The 9,349-nt window shown below is 47.9% G+C and overlaps 1 pseudogene; it reads left to right on the top strand.

The window, feature by feature from the left end:
• Positions 1-4,432: 4,432 nt before the first annotated feature.
• On the top strand, positions 4,433-4,614 carry LOC136574172 (U2 spliceosomal RNA; annotated as a pseudogene).
• Positions 4,615-9,349: the final 4,735 nt, after the last annotated feature.

Below are 9,349 nucleotides of genomic sequence, written 5' to 3'. Positions count from 1 at the left end.
AGGGCGGGTAGCGGGAGGGATCTTCGGTCTCCCGAGTCGGATAGTGGGAGAGCGGCGGGAGGCAGTACGGAAGATCCTTTTCCCTGTAGTGAGGCGACAGAGGGGGTTGTAGGCTCCGGGGACTTCCCCCTTTTGGTGGGTTGTATATTCTTGTGTTTTTTACCCATTGTTAAACTTAAAGTTAAATAAATGGCCGCTGTGGCCAAAAATTATCCAAGCTAGAAGTAGTAGCGTATTGTTTTGGTGGGTTACAGGGAAGTGGGGGGATAGGTCACAGAGGCTCACTCCGTGATACCCGCGTCAAGAAGCGCCGGAATATTAGCCGCAGGCGTATATATGTAGGCAGCACATGACAGGGTTAACGGGGAGGCTAGGGGTTAACAGTAGTGCAGAGGTGGGGGGGGTGAGAATAGGGAGGGGGGAGCAGTTAGAAAGTGCGGGAAAAGCAGGAGGAGGAGTTTCAGTCGGCAGCAGAAGGAAGAAGGAGCAGAAGAGAAGAAGACGGAGATAGCGAGGAAGTCCCACCCACCCGCCCGTTGGTTAGTAGCTAGGGGTTAAAGTTTAGTGAGAGGGAGGGGGGGCGCTTTGGAGGTGATATGTAGATTGTCATAGCGGCAGTTGGAGGGGGGGGTGCAGTTCTCGGAGCCAGTTAGGATGCGGGGCGAGGGGGGGGAGAGCGGAGGGCCGATGGCTGCTTGTCCCCCCTTCCCGCCCCATTGTTGATTTACAGTGTGTGGTAGGTCTGTCGCCTCCCGGCTCTGTCAGGCCGTAGTCCCTGCAGAGACCAGTCAGCTGGCCTAGGAACGGCTAGTGGGTCTCTGAGTCGGGAGGTGGGCGACTAGGGGCAACCGTGTGTGTGTTGCCTCCCGAGTCGGCGGTCTCGCGACGGGAGGGCGGTAGCGGGAGGGATCTTCGGTCTCCCGAGTCGGATAGTGGGAGAGCGGCGGGAGGCAGTACGGAAGATCCTTTTCCCTGTAGTGAGGCGACAGAGGGGGTTGTAGGCTCCGGGGACTTCCCCCTTTTGGTGGGTTGTATATTCTTGTGTTTTTTACCCATTGTTAAACTTAAAGTTAAATAAATGGCCGCTGTGGCCAAAAATTATCCAAGCTAGAAGTAGTAGCGTATTGTTTTGGTGGGTTACAGGGAAGTGGGGGGATAGGTCACAGAGGCTCACTCCGTGATACCCGCGTCATGAGTGTGGTGACTTGCCATAGTGAGTTGTCCCAACATTGCTTGCTGCACTGCACTATGTCCCACTATGCTGCCAGAACATCTTCAGCTTGAGCGCAGTATCTATTTGGATGTGCTGCAATGACATCATTCATGTTTTCCAAAGCAGTAAATAAAGAATGCATTCCTGTAGTGACATTGGCAAAATAATTACATCATCATGCTTTGCATTATATCCGGTGTCCCCTGCATTTTCGAAACCATTAAGTCGTTAGTTGATGCCCGTGATGAGTATAAGGCCTACCACAGCCCTTAGTCGCATTATAGAAGCGCAAACGAGTGCAATGCATGACCACCGTAGGAATATTGTACAAGAAAGGCCTTCTTAAGGGAAACTTTGCATGCAATGTGGTTGGTGCGCGATTACATGACCCAGTGCTTGTAATGCTGCACAACTTGTCCTAGTGCGCAGAAGAGAGTGCAAAGTGGTAAAAATTAGGCAGCGAGTAATAACGTTTGCATAGGCGAAAGCACTGTTAATACTGTGGAATCGCACTCGGCATAAGGGACATTTAGCGTTTATGATTCCAGAAAGGAAAGAGAGCCTTTAACATTTGTGTGTGTGTTTTTTTGGTTGTAAAAAAAAAAATGGAAACACATTAGTGAATACTTCGATGTTCAAAGGGGAAGAAATTAGGCCCCCCCCCAAAAAAAAGTTGTATGCACTGTACGCATTGCAGTGGTAAGCGTTAAAAAACAGACAGTGATGCTAGCAATATTGATTCATACTATACTGCTAACTTTGTGCAATAGTGGGAAACAAAGTTTGTAAGGTTTCTTATAGTAGAAGTAAAGTGTTCTATTTTTGCCTGCTGTTGCTATGTAACAGCTGCAGTCTGGAAAGCAGCGTTCATGTGCTGGAAAATCAACGTTATAAGGGCAAATGTGTGAATGTATAACCAAAATTTGCACATTGTCCAAACTTTGGGCCAAGCAGTCTGCAGCGTGCTTCAATGGAAGTGATAGAAACAATGGAATTGACATTGTGCATACCAATGTAACATTGTGGCCAGCAGAAGTGTTAATTATAATAAAGTTCTAGACACTGAATACGCAAGAAGTACGTAGACAAATAGAAGCGCACATTACAATGCAGAATGACAGTAACACTTTGCATAGCTGTGGACGATATGCAGCGTATCGCACACAGTATGACATGCATGAATTTAAAATAGTGTCCGTGTAAACTTACGGTCCAACATCCATTAGAATGTCCAGAAACCCCAAAAGATGTGAAAATTTGTAGCGCTTTATAGTTACATGTTCCCCACTCTGCGACAGTCTTGCTTCACGCCTGTACTGGTCGCAGGCAGACTTCCAATTCCTCTGCGCCGCGGCAACTGCAGAGATAGCAAAAACAACTTAGTACACAACAATATGTAAGCTAGCTATTCCACTGACCAGTTTCCTTCAGCATCTTTTTGCCAAGGATCAATCACAATTGGAAAGTTGGTGGTATAATCAGAAAAGCAGACTGTATAAGGGATAGTGTCGTTCGGCTGCCACTGCATTGGCTCCACCTATTCATAGTTGTACGAACATATCTGTAAGCGTTCGCAAGGTATGCGCTATATGTGTGCAGAGTTTAGATATAAAGTACTGTTCAAATAAAAAACAAACCCTAAAACCAAGGCTCAGCAATGGAAACCATTGCGAATTTTCAGGCATTCAGGGTTTACATGTACTAACAGCTTTAGCGCGGTGACAATTCTATCCGCTATGGAATTTTTGGCGAAAATTTAAATATAAATTGCTTACCAAATTCCGCACACTCCGGTGAGTTTGCTGCCCGCACCTGGTTCACATGTGTAGCTTGGGCGACTTCACGCCAAAGGGCATCCTTCTTTTGAACATTTCGATAATGTCTGTGCCGCGTGTCCCAAAGGGGGGGTCGCGCTTCCACGGCAGGTATCAGCCTGTTCATCATGTTTCTATTCTTGCACCTCGAAAATGCTGAAGCCCAGAGCGCATTCACAGATCATTGCTTTATTGTGCATTCACCGCCTACCGCCAGGTGAACGCATAATCAGAAGCTAAACTTCTTTCCAGATAGAACGGCTTTGCATTCGTGAAACACAGCTGGCCCTTTCGCTAATTACTACTAATTGCGAAAAGCAATTGCACCTGTCTTAGTCGCACAACGTTCACGCCAATACGACGGACACAGCGTTTGCATACGATTACACCGTATATACGTTGCGTACAATGCGAATTTCTACTGCCGTTGTACATACGCGACGTACATTCGCTCGTGTGAACCAAGACATTGCAAGGCTATAGTAACTGTTGCGACGTATTTACGCTTCGTCGTTTTTTCGCCGCGTATCTGCACTCGTGTGAACGCACCCTCAAGCATGTGGCAAAAGACTACAAAAGATGCGTGCATGATGAGGTATCTAGCAGGGAGATGGTTTGTACGCATGGAATGGTGTGAATATGATCTAAGAAAACCAGTTGCTTTCCAGATCCCCAAGTGGTATGAATGGACGGTGCGTTTTGTGGCGAAGTTTGAGTTGGATGACTGTGAAGTGAATGTACTTAAAAATAAGCGAATGGTGAAACGAATGATTGAGAGTAAGGATGAGGTGTCTGATATTAATTCTGTTAGCAGAGTGAATGTGGAGAGAGTGGAAGAAAGTGCGGATGGATGGGATGAGTAATAGGCAGAGTGAGATTGTATGGCAGAGTCTGCATGGCGTGTTACCGGTGCGAGAGTTTCAGCGTGTGAGAGGTTTGGTGAGGAGTGAGAGATGTCCGAGAGAGGGGTGCGGTGGATGTGAGAATGTGGTTCATTTATTTTGGAACTGCAGCCATGCACAAAATGTGCTGCGGAGACTTGGTCTGTTATGTAAGGAAATAACAGGAGTTAATTTCATGTCCTTTGAGTTACTTATGTTCGGTTTAGGTGCGAGAGGCAGTGTGAGAGAGAGACTGTTGTGGCTGTTTATGGCGTGTGTGAAGGAAGTGTTGTGGGATGTAAGGAATGTGTATGTGTTCAAGAGGAAGGATGTAAGTGAGAGGGACAGCGTGCGAATGGTGTTGGGGAAATTATACTTTATTTATTTATGGGACAAAAGAAAGGATGGAGTCGATGCAGAAGGCATATGGAAGGTTAAAAAATGGATACAATTAGTTGATTTGTCATGATTTGTAATGTATTTATGTTGTTTAATGTGATGGATTTATTATGTTGTGAATAAATAAACCTTTGCTTTATAAAAAAAAAAAAAGAAATAATCTGTTATCAGTTTATCTGATACGTTCCCTATCTGGGGACCATATATTAAATGGATTTTTAGAACAGGGAGCTGGAAAAAGAGCTTGCTCTGTCCACTCTGCGCATTGACCTGGTATTGCAGTACCTCCAGGACCGGTGCACCCCCTTTCCTACAACAGTTTCCAAAAGCAGAAAAACAAAACTGACGTGCAAGAGGTGCAGCGCAGCTGTGGCGGCGGCTGCTGCTACCACCCAAGCACTTTGATTGACACTCAGCCCGTCTGCTGTGCCGTGGAGCTCGCAACATTGTATCCACTGAGCAGCTGCGTCTGCCAGAGTGTGCACAGCACAGGTACAACTGGAAGCAAAACACACACACACACACACACCAGTTCATATGGCAGCCTGTGTCTGTATGTGCCACGTATTCGGGTCATGGGTGTATGTGCAGGGGGTGCGGTCGCACCTGGGGCCCAGAGCCCTTGGGGGCCCATAAAGTCTCTCTTCCCCACATTGTAAACCAATGCTATCAATGAAGCTTTATAGTTTGGGGGCCCAGTTCCAGACTTTGTACTGGGGCCCTGCAGCTTCAAGTTACACCTCCGGATCAGGATAATGCTAGGCCATTCCAACCAGCCTGTGTATGTGATCTGCAGTCGCTGGTAGTCGAAAAGCGGCCGGCCCCGGATGCGCGCTTCAGAGTGGACAGACAGCAGCTGACCCCCAATCACACAGGCCCAAGGCTTGCTATGCAGCACGGAATACCTCATTGGACGGCAGCGCTCCACGCGGGCTGAGATACACGCTCCACGTGGGATGGGCAGTATTCGTCCATGAAGATCCAGGCCAACGTTTAGAGATGGAGCAACACTCGGGGAGCAAAGAACTCCAACGAACGGACGTCTACTTTACAAGGATGTATTGCTTTATTCAATGCATGGACACAAACAGTTCAACCGCTCGATTACAGACCGCAGTCAATACAGTAAAGAAAGAAATGTGTCTGTTTAATGTAAACTTGCATGGAGCTCGTTTGTCAGCCACTGACTGAATGCTGCTGCTGCATGTCTGAAACTTAGTCTGACGTTACATGCACCACCAGGGATAATGCCTTGCCTATCAGCATTTCCCAGCTGGGAAAAACGGAACCTCCCTGCCTATTCCTCACCATGGAAGAACGGAACCTACCTTTTTTTTAAAAAAAAAAAGAAAGCCACAGCAGCAGCCAACTAGATTTTGGTAGGCCGCTGTCTACCCCTTGTGTGCTGCATTAAAAATGCACTCCGCTAAAAATAACAATAATCCACGAAATAGAGCTTATGGAGAGAATGAGACTTCGAGATGAGCCGTCAGGCTATGATAAATTGTATCACACCTGGGCGATATGGATAGATGCCTGGAGCTCACCCCTATTTACTAGGTGGTTACAGACAGGGACATGTGAGTAACACGTTTAAACCACAAATCGTAAAGAGAAACAACAACCCTGGAGCCCCCGTCTGACCCTCCCCCCCCCCTTTTTGTTTTATTTTCTCTTTCTCCCGTGTCATAGATACCTACCCTCCCTTACCACTCCCCCCCTTACCCTCCCCTCATTCCCGTTTGTAGACCTTATAAAATATCACAGACAAACATGATATAGTTCAACTCGAAATTTATTAAGTTTCATTGTCAAAGTTTTTTTTCCTCTATTGCATAAAATAAAAATGATCCAGTTAGTTCTGCAGTTTCTTGGAGGAGATAAGACCATCTCCCTTCTCCCGTCTCCCAGCTGCAGCAGAGACTGACTAAAATGGCTGCCAAGCCCGGTATTAATGCTTCTAAATTGATGACATCACAATGGAGTGACATCAGCCTGCCAAACACCTGGCTCATTTGCATACAGTGTGTATGTTTGTGAGTCTATCAATCTATCTTTATTAATTATGTAGAATATAGATATGGATTATTTCTGAATTATAGATTTTGTAGATATAGATTAAAGATATATATATATATATATATATATATATATATATATATATATATATATATATATATATATATATATATATATAAAACCAATCTTAAATCTATGTAAAAAAAATATAAAATCTGTAGTTATGTATGTATGGCGGGAAAAAAAGGCCTGCTGTATGTTATTAAGTTCTTCAGATGACCATGCCGCTCTATTATTCTCCTTACTAGGGTCTACTAATGCCAGCCCAGGGAAGTCCTTAAAGCCCTATGGGGCCGAAGCCAATTTCCCTCATTTTGGGTAAAAAGTTTCTGTCCGTTCCCACTCGAAATGTGGCCAGCCGAAGAGAACGCTCAAACCGACCGGCCGACGCACCTTCAGAGACAAACTAGTGCTTGCTTCTAGTGTCATCGCCAACTTAACCATCCTGTGTAGGGAGGTGACGAGTCCTGCAGCAGGCTCTGCAAGCCTAGGATGCGTGAGCACAGTGCAAGAGGAAGGACTGAGGGGGGGAGGCCATGGTTGAGAAGGCGTGGGGCAGGGCTATGTAAAGTTCTTCCAGCTCCCTGGGTGCATTGTGGCTGCGCTTCGAGTGCTGGCTGAGCGTGTTGCCTCAAGCCTTGGAAGTGGAGTTGGGCGGGCCGGGCTGCAGGCGAAACCTGTTTCGGGTTATCGCTTCTCGGCCTTTTGGCTAAGACCAAGTGTACCTGGTAGAGGCGGCCTTAGTCAGAAGGTAACTCAGGTACCCCTCTCCTCTGCCTGGCGGGATCGCCCACTCCTGTGGGCTTCACCCGCCTGCTGCTATCGGGGAGAGGGATTACTCCCAGTGTAAACGAGTCGCGATCCCCCTGCCTCTTCTGGTCTCCGGGCCAGGAGAGGGCGCTTCCATAGTGTGTGTGTCACAAAAGCGGTTTGTTGTGACCCACCATCCTTTTAAACATGGGCGAAAGCCCACATGAAATACCGGCATATGCGCGGATCAAGAACACTGTACGTGTCTCTTCTTCAGATACGTGGTCTGAAGTATGTGGTCGAGGACGTGCTGCAAGGATTTTTCAAAGTGCAAAAACGAGAGATTCTAGCGATCCAAGAGTACCCCAAGCGACGGATCAATGATGTGACCCTGACCGAAGCGGGCATCTTTCGAGACCTGGTCTCAGGCATACCGATTAAAAAAGATCCGAAGCTTGAGGGTGTCTTGCTGGTTGAGCACGTCCTCGATATAATCAAACTTGTGGCGATTAAGATGTATTCTCCCTACACTGATGTAAAAGAGGTCGAGGACTTTCTTTTATGTTATTTTAAATCGGTCAGATGTATGGGAAAGATTATGAACGAGTTTGGTATCTGGACCCCCAAAGTGGCGTTTCCAGGCCACGTGTATAAGTGACCCCAGTTGGCCAGGGGGAGTGATCATACCGCCTGCGCGTTTTAAATTGGGAAAGGTGAATGGCGACCTATACTTTGCGGGAATGCCTGACTTCTGTAGGATTTGTTCAACATATGGTCACCAAAAAGATTCCTGTGCGAGTACTTGCAATAAATGTGGGGGCACTGATCACGAGACAAGCGGGTGCAAAAAAGGCAAAGGATGTTATTTCTGCGGCAGTGTTGGTCACCTCTACACGTTTTGCCCCCACAGAGCACAGAAGACGGAGCAGCAAGGGCGGCCCGGAACCGAGGAGCGGCCAAGGCAGCAAAAAGACCAAGAAGCACCCCCCGAGGGAGAGGAACCTGAGGAGATGGAGGTCTCCAGTGGGCCCCCACAGGGCGGTAAGGAACAGCGGAGCATAAAGAGGAGGGTGAGTGATCGGCGGACTGGCTCTCCCTCCGGGGAAACCAGTGGAGGTGGCAGAGCCGGGGAAGCCGGTCCAGGCCCTCCCAAGGTGCCCGCTCAAGTGGTGCCCAAGGCGGAGGACCCTGGGGGCACGGTGGCAGCGGCACAAAAAAGGAGGAAAGGCTCGGGTGGTAGACTGTACTCGGAGGTGGTGCAGGGGGGAACACCGGAGATCCCGACAAAGTCGGAGGACCCGGTGGAAGTACCCCCTGCGGTGCCATCCCAGAAGGCCCCTCCCCCTCCCTGCCAGGAGGGGGCGCGGAGTGTCACCTCCAAAGGTGCAGAGGCGGAAGCGAGCCGAGTACCCACCCCAGCTGAGGGGACAGAGACGGTTATGGGAGCTGGCCTGCTAACCCCCATGGAGATTCCGGAGGTGATCGAATCAATTTGGGATCTTACGCAGATCCCTCTCTCGGGCACCGTAGGGGGTCTACTAAGTGAGGTAGGTTCCTCTCCAGCATCCCCGTTCACGATAGATTCGGATGCGGGGGGGGGGGGTGTGAGAGTGCCAGCGAGGTCTTTGGCTTGCCTGGAGACTTCTAAGGAGTGACCCACGCATATCCCTAGTCTCCAATGGCTGCTCTATCGGGACTCACTTTTAATGTCAGAAGCATCGAGAGCCACATGAGGAGGGTCGCCCTCTTCAGCTATCTGACAATTTTTGCTGCCTCCGTTTTTTTCCTACAGGAGTGCGGGATCCCGCATAGAGCCCAGTACAAAAAATCCCAAGATGACTGGGTACATGGGCCGGTGGTCTGGTCCGGCTCTAACGAGACCAGATCGGCGGGGGTCGCCATTCTTTTTAAAGGGAACGTTTTAATTGACGTTATTATTGAAATTTTACCAGGCAGAGTTTTATTGGTCAAAGCTTTTATCAATGGTATAAAGTGGCAGTTTTTAAACTTTTATGGGTCAACAGATAAAAATGAAAGAGCTGAAATGCTAGAGATTTTACCACTTTTTATAAATGATTCAGAACCTCTGATTTTAGCAGGTGATTTGAATTGTATTTTAAAGGGGGAACGACGGCTTTCTAGCTCAGTGAGCAGGAACTACGATAAGACCTCTTCCATATTAAAAAATGTGATTTTAGACGGGAAGCTCACTG

This window comes from Eleutherodactylus coqui, chromosome 7 (assembly GCF_035609145.1).
Source record: "Eleutherodactylus coqui strain aEleCoq1 chromosome 7, aEleCoq1.hap1, whole genome shotgun sequence".
Classification (NCBI taxonomy): domain Eukaryota; kingdom Metazoa; phylum Chordata; class Amphibia; order Anura; family Eleutherodactylidae; genus Eleutherodactylus; species Eleutherodactylus coqui.
Note: the sequence above shows the minus strand (reverse complement) of the source record. Positions and strands in the feature narration are given on the sequence as shown.